Source organism: Paralichthys olivaceus, chromosome 18 (genome assembly GCF_024713975.1).
Source record: "Paralichthys olivaceus isolate ysfri-2021 chromosome 18, ASM2471397v2, whole genome shotgun sequence".
NCBI lineage: Eukaryota > Metazoa > Chordata > Actinopteri > Pleuronectiformes > Paralichthyidae > Paralichthys > Paralichthys olivaceus.
Window position 1 is genome coordinate 14390397 of NC_091110.1, and position 15699 is coordinate 14406095.

Below are 15699 nucleotides of genomic sequence, written 5' to 3' on the forward strand. Positions count from 1 at the left end.
AAATCTAATTTCTATTAAATTGGTTTGGAAATGATTCATTGAGACAAGTGGCGTAGCAGTAATACTCTGTGTGTTTGTCTTAAAAACAACAAGAGTCAGTATCATTACAGCAGGATATCTAATCTGGAGCATCAGCTTCCCTATTGACAGATTTAAGGGATTGGGGTCATTGTGTTGGAGGATTAGTGTGCATTAGTGGACCCTCTCCATGGCACACTCCTGATAATGTAGGCCAGAAGAGACAAGGTCACTCACTGTATATTCATAAAGCTGTGTTACCCACAGGTTGGACATGTGTGGACACGTGCTCGCAGATGATGGGAGCTGATTGTGGGAAGAAAAAAAAAATCACACACTAATGTGATGTGGCTCAAGCGCTTTATATATATATATATATATATATATATATATTTACAGCTATTGTGACGTCTGCTGAATGGAACAGATGTTAAAAGTGCATTAACTCAGACGGATGGGCAGATAAAGACCAAAGAAGACATAAATGCATCAGATGAAAAAGGGGAGATGGGAGTGGTGACTGTCACGTCGCAGGTGGAGGGGATCTCAAACTGTATGGCAGCTCATTAAGACCCGAGTACCTCGTGCCTCCCTGCAACACTCGTCGCTGTCACAGCTTGTCTGCACGGTGTCAGTGCACGCTGTGCATCATATGATAATGTCACCAATTTTACAAAGAAAGGAACAAAAGACAAGAGGGACGTTGTTTGTGTTAATGAGACAGGTTGAGGAAAATAGTTTTGTGAGAGCACAAGAAAGAAGGAGCCTAATTGACAAAGGAGAGATGTGATGAAGCAGAGTAAATGAGTAAATGTCACCATGGATGTTTTATTCTTTGTTTACTCACCAATGGAGACAATATACAACACTCACAGTTTGTAAGTGTGCAAGTGAAAGGAAAGAAAATGGGAGGGGAGGAGGAGTGAGGAAGAAGCTCGAGAGACAGACTGGGGCGCAGGAAGACAGGATGAGTCATCACTACACGACTGCTTGCTCCTCAGAAAGTGTTTGGAAATGATCCCAATTACGATCCTCTTTTTGTGAAGGAACTGTACAGAAAAAAGATATTTCCCATAGTTCATTTTCTTGCAAAGACACTTTGAGCCTTAAGCTCCGGGTCGTGTGAGCGTTTATGATTTTACTCACACTGATATCTTACTTTTTGAGCCGCGATAGTGGAGCAACAGACTGGATTTGTGAGGCTGTGATTCAATAGGAGAGCTCCATCAACAGATGCACAGTAAACAGGAAGTGTACTTAGATGAAAGCTTGCCCTTCATCTGAGTCATGCTAGCCTGAGTTTAGCCACAGTGGAGCTTTAAGGCTCATTTACAATCCACACTAGTATTGTTCTGTTTACAGTTTGAACAGTAAAGCACATGTCAGCACATGTCAGTCACAGTTTGTATGGACGGATCTTCTGCTGTGCATGTGCATAGTTTTCTACTGTAAGTGTGCATCTTGGAGAAAAAATATATTTTATTTTACAGATGCTTCAAGGAAACAGCCTTGTATTGTTTTTATAGCAAATACTTATATTTATAGGAGAAGGTGGAAGAGATCCCTAATAGTTTAAAAGGTTTACAACAACAACAAACCTCTGATTACATTGACGGATTAAGGAGCAGAATCATTTGTCAGTTGTAAACACACATTCATACATTTTTGGGCAATTTTCTCTCTATAACTCTCTCGCTTGTTCATTATTGTCCTGACTGTGTGCGCCAAACTCTCCTGCAGCATTTTGAACTGATGATAAATAAGGTTGAGGAAACTATTGACAGAAATTGTTATGACTAGGATTTCTAACCAAGACACTGAAATAAAATGATTATATACGAGTGCACTCTGTTGCCTTCTACACGGGAAACAAGATAAATGGATGAGCACATAGTGAATGATCATCCTCATTTACTTTTCTGTTGAATTCATGGCAATTCTAATGACAAAATCGCAGTTTGAAGAAATCAGAGCTTTAAAAAAAGATATCGTTCGCAAAATAAAGTTAAAAAAAAGATATGAATCTAACAGGAACTTACATTAGATAACACAGCTGTGACGGGCAGATTAAAACAGTCTATGTGAAAGAGGAGCACTTCATTTATAGTAATCCTACTGCCGCAGATGTCAGGAGTCTTTCACGCATCTCTCCAGAGTCTTTCACCTCCAGCACCTCGCTCCTGTCATCTGATTTATTTCCTCAGGTTTCTAATGTGTTGCGCTCAACTAAACCCAGTTTGGAAGAGACACAACTTTTTATGTTCTCCCATTTATAAAACACATTGGTTAAAGGCTGCTCGGGCCCTTTTATGAGTTGCATACGGCAAAGTTGCAGTAAGAAAAAAAAAGTTTAAAATTATACAGCATTGGTACCTTCAAGAAAAACGAAATGATGTGACTGCATTGCAAGTCAGACGCACCATGGCGACATTAAAGGTGTTTGTAATGGAATAGTTGTATTCATCCCTGAGATGGCTGCAGGCACCTGACTGGCTTTGCAGTTACTTTTCCACCTCATTTCACATCTGAAGAGCAGTGTGTCTGTGTGTGTGTGTGTGTGTGTGTGTGTATGTGTATGTGTGTGTCTGTGTGTGTGTGTGTGAGTAACATACACATGCATATGCTCGCACACACAAAGTAAGCCCGGTCCAGACTGTGTGTGTCTGTGTATGTGTGGGTTCAGGATGAAGGGAAATGAGATAGAACTCGTCTGTCAGTCAGTCTCATCAGAAACAGGGAAAACATCTGGAAGAGATTCTTTAAGCTCGTGCTGATGCTTGAAATTTTTCATTTAGCTCAACACACAAACATTTTGGAGCCACTGTGAACGTTTCATCTTCCATTTGTTTTGGAACTGTAGTATTTTCTTACATGGTAAACAGTTCTCTATCCATTTAATTCTTGACAACCATGATTCTGCTCTCTCGGCTCTCTGCCTCTCTGCCTTGATTCCTGTCTGCCTTCACACTTTTACATATATGCTACATTCATCTTTGCCCACAGGCCTTAAACAATGACTGCCTGTCCCACTATTCCTGCTCTCCCTCTTTCCTCCCGTCTCACCTGTCACTCTCACTGTATCCCCTTGATAGTTTTCTTTTTTTTGCTGACGCTGCGTTTTCTTGTGTCTCGGGAATGTGTCAGTGTCAGACACAAGGTGAAACTAGAGGAACTACAGGATTTAGGATCCATTCACAACTGAGTTTTCAGCTTATTTCTTAAAGTTTTCTTGCAGGAAAGTCATTTTGCTGCTAATTGCTGCAGAATTTTAGTGGAAGAATTGAAATTTATGACAAAATCCCAAAGTTTTTTACCAGGGGTCTGTACTATGAGGTGAGTTCAACACGTTTTAGTTATCCAGCTTCACTTTTGCAAGGTTAGGAATTTTCTTTTTCCTCCTTTGTCCCATTCAGGTTCCTGTAGATCGATGATCATTCTGGTGATCTGATTGGTCAGTAGTTCAGTTGTTGACAGGCTTTTTAACTCTTGTCTCCAACTTGATCCTTAGGGCTCAGTCACACATTCTCAGTTGTATCAGGAGCGAACCTTAGCTTCCACATTCTCTTACAAACTGTGTGAGTGAGGAGGCTCTTTAACCCAAACCCACGATATTCACTTCGAATTCTGCGAAACGTGTGCGTGTGACTGGACCATTATGCTGCAAGTTAGTGGTTCTTCATAAGTTACCATGATGATATATCCGGTTAAGAAGTGAACCCGCTTTTTAGGACTGAAAAACCTGAAGTTACCTTGATAACCACAAATCCTGCTTCACAGCAGAGGACTCTGGTGACCATGACGACCATCTGCTCCATGTGATTTACATATAAACCACTTTACATTACATTTGCGGAAGCGTTTAGATTTCACTCCTTTATTCATTTCCCCTTCAATTTGTCACCTCTCACTTTTCATTACTATATTCACTTAACGCCACCCACCTCCCTCTGTGCAACGCACCAACAATGAAAACACACATGTGGATATAATTTACCTCCCTGCTCACTTTCTTATTTCTATTTTTTTTGCACAGAGCTGCACTCACTGCCAGCTTTATATAAATCTGCATGACTTTTTTTAATGCCTGTTTATAATTAGCAGTTGTGTTCCAGTCTGATGCTGCAGGTGAAATGCAGGTGCATAGCTGGTTTTGGATTTATCCATTTCAGGTCACTAGAAGCACGTCTCCCTTGTGGTCTGAGCACGTATAGAGGTTAGTCTGAAATAGATATAAACTTATGTCGGGCTCTTCCCTGAGATCACAGCCTATGGTGCCAAATTATTAATCTACTTCCTATGTTTTCATATGAAACATCTGCTGTTCAATGTAAGTTGGCTGTGTTTACTTCAGAATAAAACCAAGTGTTGACTAAATCTTATTTTATTCTGGGTTTGTTGTGCACCACTAACAAGGAGGCATGAATGCATCACATTGAATTTCAGATGTATTGCTCTCTCTGTTGTTTTATCTGCATCACTTGCTCTCTCTCACAGTCTGCTGCAGGCCACTATGTTAATTGTGCCACGGTGCTAAACTTATCCAGGACAGTCGTGCTTAAATATGTCTCATGTGCTATTTGAAAAAATTATTTCTGAAGCACTTTGTAACTTTGTTTTAAGAAGTGACAAAAACAAATATTTTTTTTTATATTGAAGGCCACAGTGTACTGGCTCTGCCTGAGTTTTTTAGTCACTTCCTGTCTTACTTTATGGCTCACCTTCATTTCTCATTTAAGTGCACTTCACTTCCTGTCTTTGTCTGGTTTCCCTCCAATTGTGGGCCACCTGCTCGCCCTTCATTTGTTTCACCTGTGTCTCGTTAACTTTGTGGATCTAGTTTTTTCCTCTGGTCCAGTTGGTTTTGTCAGTTGTTCAGTTGTCAGTTTCCCTGGTTGTGTTTATTCATCCTGTCTTTGGCCTTTGAGTTTTGGACACTGATGCTGTCCTTCCTGCTTTATCCTACTGGTAAGTCAAACTAAAGACATTTGATCTGTCCTCATGTTGCATCTGCATTTGGGTCCACATCAATTTCTTGACGTTATAAATGGGGCATGGTAACATATTTAAACATGATATGTGTGGTGTAGCTGTTAAATAAAGACTGCAAATTGCCACTGTTTTAACATTTATACAAAATGAACAGCTGAAAAACATACATTTTAAAGTAACAGTTTCCTGTGGTGTATGAGTGGTAAGAAATAAAATGAAAATAATTCCAGTGCATTTGAATTTAAGGGCTTTGCAGAACATTTTATGTGGTATTGAAAAACAAGCTACAAATGGTCTAAATGGGAATAAGTGGTGGCCTGAATGACCCTCTCAGTGGGGATATCTGTGATTCCACCTTAAATATTGAATGTGTTTGTACATGTTCTACAAAGTGCATGTGAAAGAAAACTGTCTAAAGAAGTAATTCTCTGTAATGAACATTATTGGAAAACAAAATGTAACCATGTATTGAACAAAGCATACATGGGAGTTAATGTCTTTTTTTAAGACTAAGTAAAGAATACTGCTGCTTTAATCAATATTTCAGAAGCTGTAATGTGCTTTAGTAAAGATGAGGGGAAAAAGCTGCTATTTCAGTATGGATTTTGTTTTTATTTTATTATTTTTTGTCCCTGGGAATAGAAAGATGCCTGTAATTATGTGTATTTGTCTATAAAGGGAACATGCAAGGACAATAGAGTAAATGTGAGTTGGTTTTTGCGAACTTGTACTTTACTGACCATGTGCCAGTGGTTATATCAGACTGTCAGTGGGTACTGGCCCCAGCTGAAGTCTTATCGACCCTGAAGTCCCCTATCCTTTCTAAATAAACAAGGAATGACTGTGCACTCACTGAATTAGGCTATGTACAAGGATGTTGGACATGTAATTGTCCCCTTTCATGTAAATTGTGGCCCCTGATTTAATAAAAACACACCACACTCTTTCCAGTTTTATTTATACAGTCCCAACCCCGCTCCATGAGGGAGCACTTGGAAACAGTGGCATCTATCTGACAGCATCTGATATCAGTGCGTCATCGTACTAATCACCAGAACTGATGGCTGCACTGTCCAAAACAGCTTTTAGATCCCAATCGAAAGACTGTCATTTCCAGCCGTAGGACTTTGATTGTCATTCTCACTACATGTCTAAAGCCGTGGTGGATTGATTTTGCTGATCAAGCAGCGACCTGCGGGGGTGCACCCAGCAGGTGGTTGACTTCACCAGCTTTCTGATGTCTCTACACCCACAGGACATCAGTGGGCCAGGTGTGTCTCTTTCAATCATTGCTGCCCAGGTTTCGGCGGCAGAGAGACGTAATTACATTGTGTTGCATGAGAAAGAAAATTGGGGAGACGGAGGAAAGGAGAGTGAGAAATAGAAAGTTATTACCTTTCCCTGCGTCTTCATGTCAAATGTGCAGATGTGAGGATTCATGAGTCGATGTCTCTATGCTTATCCACGAGCTGAGGTGTTTGTCGTGTTCACCTCAGGACCGAATGTTGGTTAAATTGCTTCTGAGTGATGTTTCTGTTCTGCGTCTCAGATCTACTCGTCCTGACGAGGTCGGTGTTGGAAAAGGTCTGAAAGAGGTAACTAAAAAATACACAAAGATGTATCTGATATATCACTTGTGTAATATTTAATGAGTGTCAGGTGGCAACATTTGAACTTTCCACAAGTTCCATGTCTGTTTTCTTTCTGCATATCAGACATAATGTATTATTTTGTCTTTTGCTACAATAAACTGTTCTCACTGAATACGTCTTGTTGCTTTTGTGTGTCTGGCTTATATTGATTCTCTTGTTCTTCCAATAGAACTATTCAACCTTTCAATGGCTCGGCCTGGTGCTGTTTACTGTATAAGTGAGGTTTTTTGTATATTACTGGTATGTCCCGGGGGGCTGGGTAGTTATTCCTCCTCTTTCACTCATATTTTATCTGCTTTGTAAATAACGTGCTGTTCAAACCAAAAATGAAAATAAACAATATGATTTCCTCTTTCCTAAACAGACAAACTTGACAAATGTAAACCTGTTCATTTTTGATACACGAAGGGAAAAACTGAATGTCTGAACACATTGCAGTTTGTTTCTACCTTGAATTGCACATGTTGCTGTTTAGTGGTGCGTAGTTCATGCAGGTTTCAGTGGCGTAGCATCCCATGATTTGATTCAATCACAGATTTCAACTTAAATTTCAACTTAATTGAATGTATTAAAAGTTCCGACCTTCCTCATCTGCTCATCTCGAACTATGAAGAGCTCGGCTTGTCGGACTATCTGTATGTGTTGAAACCATGTGTTGACCTTAAATGGCTTCTTTCGTGTTCTGCTTTAAAGGAAAATATTTCTGGAATATATAAATTGTAACTAATTAAATCAGCACTCTTTCCTTGCAATGCATACAGTTGGAGATGAGACTTTTTATTTATAGTACTGTATCATAAGAGGCAACAGTGTCTCAACTTTAACTTTCTTCTTTTCTGCAGCTCCTTGTTGTAGTCAGAAATCGTATCTGGGGTAAAGTCTTTCTTTATGAATTGGTGTGGAAGTTAACAGGCTTCTGTTTGTTCTTTTAATCCTCCACGATTCATAACGAAACATGACATGTGGGAGCAGCTCGTCTTTGGGATGGGTGTTTAAAATAATGCTGACTTCAGTCATGTTTTCGCTCTGCTGCTTTCAGAGGGCAATGTGAGTTTTTATTTAAAGCTGAAAATGAGAGTTTCATATGACGAGATCAAACCGTTGAGAACTCAGAACACATTGGGTTTTAATTGCAGCTCATCTTCAGTATTTCAGTCATTTCTCTGCAGCAACAATTTGATGTGATTCATCATATCTCTGTGATAATGGAGCTGAATGTACACTGGAGGCATTATTTAAAAAGGTTGAGATGGGTTTCACATTTTTTTGAATTAAAGTGCACAGCTAGGTTAGTCCAAGTGGAGCAGTAGGCATCAAAATCTGCCGATTGCCCCAAATCTATATGTGAATGTCTAGATCTGTGAATTTCTAATCATTTTTATATTATCGCTGAGTGGAGGGAGGTAGTTATTCATGTCAAACAGGCTTGTGAATTTGATTGCAGTGTTTTTGGTTTGCAGTGACTGAGGTGCTGAAGCACTTCTTCAGGTGCAGGATCATCATTCGCACGTCATGGAGGGAACAGCAGGTTGAGGCCCCACCTATTTGCCTGAAGTAAGTGACAATTTTAATTTGTCTCATCTGTCTAAAAAAACTGTTTAAAAAGAAATTTGAACATCATCAGGGCGACTTGCATTCCTGTTGTCTGTGCTGATCTAAATGAATACATGTGGCACTATTTGTGTGTCTGCAGTCTTGTTAACGTATAGCAGAGATTACCAGAAAGAGGGACTGTGGCACTCTAGGGTGCCCTGAGATTTAGCCATGGGTTTTATAGTTTAGAGATAGAAGAAATTAATAAATAACAATACTGTGCACAATATTTGTCTCACTGTCTTTATCGGAAAACAAAACTGTGGCTATATCTGAATATATTTCTTTACATATTGTCTTGATATCAACTCAACAAAGTTCTTTAGCAAAATTCTTTCTCACGGTTCACATGTTTCAGTGTCTAATGTGAGTCCATAAAAAACATTTACCCAATCTACACAACAGCTTTAAAAATTAGCTTTCCTTTATTCTAATCGATCTCATTTTATTATACTTTGATTAAAGTCCCGACACAGTAGCAGCTTCACATCCATTCAGGTGTTTTTCAGTTAATCTTCCTCATTAGAACTCTTCTCAGGAGTGAACCCATTCTGCTTGACGTCTCACTCACTCTCCTGTTTAACCCGTGATGTCTTTTCAGTTGTTTAGTTAAATTTTCTTCATCTCCCAGCTTTTGTTCCAGCAGAGGTCTGAGCACCTGTGGCTGTGCGGAGTCTGTGAATATTGTATTTATGAAACAAACATGTTCATGAGTGTAAAAGCTTTTAAAGCCTGTAGACATTGTGCAGGTTTATTATTATTGTTTATTGGTATTTTTTTTTAACTAACCCTGCTTGTGTCCTTCCAGAAGGGATATGGGCAGTTTAAGCTTCCTGTGAAAGTTGGGGGCTAGTTCTTTCTCACACAAACATTTATATTTTGTGAAGAAACAGGCTTCTATCCATCAGCTGGCTACCTGCAGAACAGTCTATTTCCATCACCACTTTGTGTTTTGTAAGTAGAAAGACATTTGTTAGTGGTTTTGTTGCTAGGTAGCCACCAGTGCAACTGCAGATGTTTCCTCAACTGTAAAAGCAAAATCACAACCAGCTTCCCATTCAGCTGCAAAACACTGATGAAAAGAAGTAACGATAAGAGATGAGATGAACAAGAATGAATGTTTTCTTAATAAGATTATCAAATTTTTTTTATCATGGCCTTCGGCTGCAGGACTTTATGCCTCCTGCAGTTTTTTTTTTCAACTCTGAGAACATCACAAGCAGTTGTACATAGTTCATTTAAATATCTTAATATTTCAATTCCAAATGCATGTGTTGTTGATTTCACCTTCATGTGTGTACATTTATGGAAATAGCTTTGTCACTCTTAGTGAGGGTTTATTCCTGTAAACAGCTAAACTCTGATAAGAACCCAAGAGCAGATAAAGACAATAGACTTTACAGCACAGTTTACGTGGCACATGGATGAGGCAGATTCACTCGAGACCCGGCAGCCAGGAGAATCTACCCCAGAGTGTAACCTTCAAACAGTAGAAATCAAGACTAAGGGTGAATCACTGTCTGGAGATTTCTGCCTGTAGTAAGCATTAGTGTCGGTGCAGACAGGAACTGGTACCTTGGACAGCTCCCTTCCTGCTGACGGCAGCAGGATCAGAACCTTGTACCCGTTTTACACTCGACATTACAACACAGTCTGTATCTGGAGACGTGATCTGGGTGAGGATGAACACGTGTTAATGCCGGCTGTAAATGTATGCAGGAGACGCTGGGATCAGAATGTGATTTCAGCAGCAATTTCACAAGTGGAGGCGGTCGGGCTCGTAATGTGATCAGATCTCAGCCAGGAGCCGGGGAATCTTTCCCATCACCACCATCCTCTCTCTTAAGTGATGTTATATTAGTGAGCCAGCTTGCACCAGAGCAAGGACCTATGGTGCAAGCTTTCTGTCATGTCTCCTCATCGTCTCTCCCACAAAAAACACAATCTTTTCAGTAAACACACTCGATGTGCACATGCATATCTTCTCCTCCTCCCACAACTGAATTGTGATCTTTGTGTTGTTGGACATACACTAGTGGCTTCGTTAGTTGATTTCTAAACAAACATATTAAATTATTCATGTTGTCATATCTTTTTAAAAATTGACCATCACCATTGTCAGCAGTTAAAAACTGGAAATCAACCCAACTCTTCGTGTCAGCCAGGACATTGGTGTTGTTCAGATTGAAATTGTTCAGTTTATTACCTTTTTAAGTAAATATATAATGAGCTCTTAGGTGACCTCTGCTGAGATGCACCCAGACACCCGTCTGAGCTGATGCAGGCACCAGAGACTTACAGGCTTTATATGGAAAACAGTTGGACTCCCTACGAAATGAACAATGACAAAGTTGAAACAAATGTTTCCGCTCCTATTCGTCTTTATTCATGCGTGCAGGTCCCATGGTCTGTTTCACGCAGGCCCAATCCTCCATCACAGCCTCCAAACATCCTGCTGAGATATCTGGCTCAGAATTCCAGCAGCCGAGCACAGAAGATGGGGTTAGGGAGCAAACGCCGCTGAAATAAGAAATGAGGGCGCACATGCTCTCTTACTCACAACCAGCAGGCGACAAGTGAGGAAAAGAGGTGTAAAAGTGAAACCTGCCATTCTACTCTCCTGTCCGATATAATTTCCTTGTGTGCCACTGAAGTTACATCAACAGCTGGTTCTCTTTATCCCTCAATGCAACCGTGTACTGACAGTTTCTGAGCTCCAGCATCTGGATGGATGAAAGGAGGAGGGGAAGGAGAGGAAGAAGGAAGGATTTGCTCCCGTAATGGGTCTGTTGTGTCCCCACATGCTCTGCTCCGTCTCACCAGTGACTAGAAGAGGCATGTGTTGCGTTGGGAGACAGATGGTTTGAAGCAGATTTCTTTTGGAGCCAGGAGGGAGACAGAGGGAGGTAGCAGGAAATGAATGAGAAAAGTGGGAGGACGGTGGGAGAGAATAGAAAGAAGTGAACAGATTATGCTCTGGATACACAACTCGCTGCTGGAAATCCTTTTGATTTAAAAACATACAGCCGTTAAAATAAATCTTATGTATGTCAGACAGGATGAAGACTCAAGAAAATGAATGATTAACAATGGTTGTTTTCTTCCTATTTAAGGAGCTTTCATGACAGGAACGCTTAAAGAATGCGTGACTTCTTTATAGAGGAAACATTTGGGATTACCAAAATGTGGCTGTATTAACATTTATTAAATCAATATTAAATCCAGACTTGTTAATCTGGTTAAACCTTTGTTTTAAAAGAATTTGTTCTTAACCTGTCTGTTTGGAATGGGCTGTGTGTTGAGTCTGTGATGATGCTGCTGGTGGCAGCTTTTCTTTCTGCACTAATTGAGTCGTGCCGAATAAAGAGTGGCTGCAGGACTCACTCCAGAGCCACATATACACACATATACACATATTTGTATAATTACGTAAATGCTTCATCATTTGGCACAGTGTGATTGCACTTAAAACTACACAGATGCTCGGATATAAATTTACAGGTGGAAGTAGAATAATTGCCTGTAAGGAGCTGGGACTCTGACCTTTTCTGTCGTTAATATCCAAACTCATTCTGGCCATGAATAATAGTACTTCATGTGGAAGGTGCTAACTGGTGCCAAGGTAAAACACTCTGTATAAAATCCACTTCCCTCCAGTATCGGGCTCTTGATTCATTCTTGCCAGCGACACAGCAGGTTGTTACAGACCTCCTGAGTCACTTAATTGTGCTCTCATTTGCTGCATAAGTAAGATGACATTTCTCTGCCGCCGCTTCCTCCCTGGCAGTTAGTGAAACGGCACGCAGAATTATTTCCACATTTATAACTTTTTTAATTGAGCTGCCATGTACTTGCGGAAAAAGTGTCGCAGGCTGCCGTCTGCTGCAGAAGCTTCACTGAATTGTGGGACTTTTTTCGCTGGAGAGGTTAAACGTCTGTCTGCGATCTGCACTGCCGACTGTTAGAGGGTTAATTGAATCGGTAATCTATTTACACTTCGCCCCCAATTACTGACTTCATCAAATGCTGAGTCACTGTGGACCTCAGCTAGCACTGCAGACTTCCTGGACTCAAAACACAGTGACCCACTTTGTGAAAATACCAAAAATAGTTTTCTTCTTACAGGATCTTTAACCTTAACATGTGGAAATGTCTGAAATACCAGCTTACTTCAGATGACTTTTTTTCAACATTGCAAAATGACTTTGGTTAGAGGGGGGGGGGGGGGTCACAAAAGAGAAACTGCCGAGTGTGCAGTACAGTGAGCCGGTCTCGCTGACAGAGAGGCAGAGGGGGCTTGACAGCAAATGTCAGGGCAGCAAATAAATGTTTAAATGGGAGAGTGGGCTCGAAGAAAGGAAGCATGCACTTGTAGACAAGCTGACACCACCCAGATAATGGAGCTGCCAGAGCCTCTGCCACGTTACATCTCACCACAACACAATCCCAGGAAAACACATCGCCCGCACGGGCAGACGCACAGTGCCACACGTGCATGTACTGTGTACAGGTCTGTCACATACATCCTGAAGATCTGAAGTTTTCTTTTTGTAGTGGATGTCTGAGAGTGAGAGAGGTGAGGGAGAGAGAAAGTGTGATAGGTGCAGATAGGTGTGTGCTGAGAACGCTTCATTGATTAGAGGCAGAGGCGAAGGGCTCCAGTGAAAACCACCTCTCCTCTCCATGTCTTGGTAATCTCTCCTGTCAGCTCCAAGAAACAGGCTGTAATTTGATAAATCGCTTGGCTGGGATGAAGTGAAAATAGTCCTGACAGTGCGGGGGCCTCCCATCCTCTGACGGCAATCATCTGATCCCTTCTTTACAGCGCATTAAATATAGAGCCCCTTTCTTCCATGGCTTCACGTTAAGAGACGTACTAACGCTTTGTGTTCCCCTGGATTAAACAGCGTGAGGCCCAGCCTGTCACAACAGAATGATTGGAAAAGTGCAGCCTTTCAGAAACGGCTTAAATTGGTCTGAAACGGTTCACAACAGTGATCTTCCACCTTCGAGCAGTTGTTTGGATTCTCTGTTTCTCTCGTCATCACAGTTCTGTTTTTATATTCTACTCTGTCCCCTGTGGGCACTGGGGGTCGAGTTGAAATTTCATGTTTTTACAATGAGTGGACGATCCTGTACAACAAGGTTTTGTTTTGGCCCCTTCGGTCTGAATGTTTGTACGCAAGATTGCAAACTACTGGATGGATTGAAAAACTTGTTGGAGGGATTTGCTCTGGGTCAGAGAAGAAGCCATTATATCTTTGTGTGGATCAACATTGCTGAATGTGGAGATGTTTTTCCTTCACTTGTTGATTTCTAAAAGATTTAGATGAAAGAAAAAATCAAGCATGTTTGCGGGACAGTTTGTGCAATTTGGTTCAGCTCCAAATAAAAATCTTGTCTTGTGGTTGCAGAAGTGTTGGGCCTTGGTGGAGGTCTGCACCTGACTGAGTGTAAAATTGCAATATTCATATATTGTGAGTCAATATGACCTGCAAGTTTGTCTGATCCAGTGAATTAAATATGACTGAACAACAAATACTGCTGGATGCACTTAGATCAAGTTTTGTCTCGACTGGGTTTTTACACTTGGTACCGAAAGGAATGGCTATGGTGTAAATGCTTCTTCTCTCAAGCACATTGATGCTTAATGCCAACATGTGTCGTCAATAACAATGCAACTGTGCTAAATGTTGAGGTTGGGGGGGGTTACCGACAACAAGCAAACAAACACTCTCTCTCCAGCTGTTATTGTTTATTCTGTACATCTTGTACAGGGAAAGTGAAGGCTGATATTTTCCTTTCTATGACTACACAGAAAAACCACTGCCTACTCAGTGCATGAAGAATAGCAGTGACACACACGCAATCTAAAAAAAAAACCACATTTGGTGTAAGCAGCTTTGTGTAATTTTATTTTTGGTACCTGCTGGCATTTGTATTTAATTGTTGTAACCTTGATTTATCCAGGGAAACATGACTTAAAAGCTCCATGTAGAATTTATTTGTTGTTGAATTAGAGGCAGATTTAGAGATAACGTGTATTTATTTAAATGACTTGATGGTAAAATGCAATCTGTTCCAGGGGTATTCTTAATTTACCATCACAGCTTTTATGAAAACGTTTTACCCAGCATTTCTAAACAATCTACACATTTTCCTGTCTCCATTTGCAGAGCATCTTTTTAAAGTGATGGCTCAAGCACCAGGGGTATCGGTGACGAAACTCAAACTGAACACTATGTGCTCCTTGATCGTCAAGTACTCACAGTTTCTCAGAAATCTATTTACTCTCTCTTCCACCATGACTCTGCACAAGGAGACGTGACGGGCAGAGGAGCACAGGTTTGAACTCGTCCTACAAAGTGCCAGCATTTAAAGGACAGAACCTCTGACCCATGGCCAAACCTCATTTTACCCTCTCGACACCGAGGAGGCTTTAATTCACTCGCTAGAGATGATCTTATTGTCTTGAACTAATTTTCAAACATTGAACTTTCTGTTGACATTTGTGTCGTCAGTCTGTTTATAGATGGATCAATTGTCGTCATCTGAATCATCATTCACACTTTGAAGCTGATTGCTGCACCAATTAGTCTTCATTGATCCGTACACCGGCTGGGTGAAGAGGCAGAATCAGCTGCAACTGCTTCGTCTGAAAACACCTATTTAATATTATGGTTATTTCTTCTTCTTGATTTGAAGAAAATTTAACAACATATATGTATTAATTTTACACTTTAGACGCTGTAAATCAAGTGCCAACCAGCTGTTGTTGCCTTCTTTAGATATCATTGTATATTTGTAATCATAGAAATGACTATGGTTTCATCATGACATTCAAATCTGTTCTTTATATTCTGACTAGCTCCATTGATGAGTAGAAAAATTCAACATATCTTAAGTGTACTTTTGTTCAATCAAACAAAATACTATTGATATAGTATTATAATATCATAAGGTAGAATTTTATTGTAGATGATAAGACTGGCGTTATAGTCAGAAGTACATTGACGGTATGTTGCATCGTATATTCTTCAAACAACTCCATGGCTGATTCTTACTAATTATAAATATCCTCAACTTATATAATTAGAGACATTTTAGAGAAGGTGAGGACATTATAATAAACCCTCAATCTCAGACGTGAAGAGCTTTCCACATAAATTAAAAGGTTTGCATGTGTCTAGATTGAAGCAGCTATTCTTTCATGTTTTCTGTGTTAATACAGTGAAAGGTCTGGCCTATAAATATTCAGCATGTTAACACTAACTTATTAACACAAGCAAGCGGCAGCTCTGTGTGCCTGTGTTCTTGGTTGCTGAACTTTCCCTCTCGACAAAACTTTTTCCAAAAGCAATTCTCTTAGCCTGGTCTGTCAGTGTGGCATTGTGTTGAAGAACAAAGAAACCAGAGAACAAGCCATCATTATCATTTCAGGAACCCA

General features: G+C 40.4%; 1 long non-coding RNA gene across 8 annotated transcripts in view; it reads left to right on the forward strand.

Moving 5' to 3' along the window:
• Positions 1 to 4554: 4554 nt before the first annotated feature.
• LOC109626023 (uncharacterized) overlaps positions 4555 to 15699 on the forward strand; it is an 88072-nt gene continuing 76927 nt past the window's right edge. For 7 of the 8 annotated variants that reach the window (XR_011239178.1, XR_011239175.1, XR_011239177.1 and 4 more), the window contains exons 1-3: positions 4555 to 4983; positions 6557 to 6602; positions 8120 to 8213. This is a non-coding gene — a long non-coding RNA (uncharacterized lncRNA). The remainder of the gene's footprint in view (positions 4984 to 6556; positions 6603 to 8119; positions 8214 to 15699) is intronic. The other variant, XR_002202497.2, reaches the window with a different exon arrangement.